Source organism: Carassius auratus, chromosome 27 (assembly GCF_003368295.1).
Source record: "Carassius auratus strain Wakin chromosome 27, ASM336829v1, whole genome shotgun sequence".
Taxonomy (NCBI): Eukaryota; Metazoa; Chordata; class Actinopteri; order Cypriniformes; family Cyprinidae; genus Carassius; species Carassius auratus.
Window position 1 is genome coordinate 2,396,158 of NC_039269.1, and position 949 is coordinate 2,397,106.

The following is a 949-nucleotide window of genomic DNA, read 5'->3' on the forward strand; positions in this document are numbered from 1 at the left end:
ACACCCTGGCAGTCTTTCAAACCTTAAATTACAAACACTAAAGCACTTTCCCCACAGAATGTGAGAGGACACACAAAGGCAAGTTTGTACTGTATTTGTCTGTATGTGTTTGGGGGTCGTTGCAAATTACCAATTCACTTCAGATGCAGTTCTGGGAGTGCCTGATTGAAAATCGAAGTATTCTCTTTATACAATATAAATATTTTCCTCATTTTCTTTCAACTGTCTCTTTCTTCTTTAAGTCCGTGACTCAGTGTGCATGTGAGAGTGTATGAATGCCAGCAGCGAGTAGGCCTACTGCTCCACACATAAAGGGCTCTCTGTTTGTCTTTTCTGTGGTTCTTTTTTCAATGCTTCCAGTAAAGAGACACCAAAAAGGCTTTCACTATCCACAACACTGCTGAACTATTGAACTGCTGAATATTGTTGTTGCTAATCATTTAATGGAGAACACAAATTTGAAAACGGACTTGGTCTAATGAGAGTGTTAGAGAAATCAATGGCAATGTCAATGGCTCAATTATCCACTGCTAAACATTAAAGAATTGTACAGATATTACAAATAATGATCTCCACAGCTTTATAAAAATTTTAATTTGACATCTTGAAACCATACACTTTAAATACATACATACATACATACACTGTATATATATTTAAATATATATATATATATATATATATATATATATATATATATTAATATATATATATATATATATATATATATATATATATATATATATATATATATATATATAAAACCTCCTGAGACCCAGCCCATTGACTTATGTCCACTGTAGTGGACATTTGAGTTTCATCCCTCTCCTTGGAATCTTTTGTGCAAGTCTCTTAATTCCTGCTGTACTGTACAGAGGACATCCTGGGCTTTTCAGGGATATGTTATTTGATTGGCTGGGAGGCCGGGAACCCCCTCAATCTTTCAATC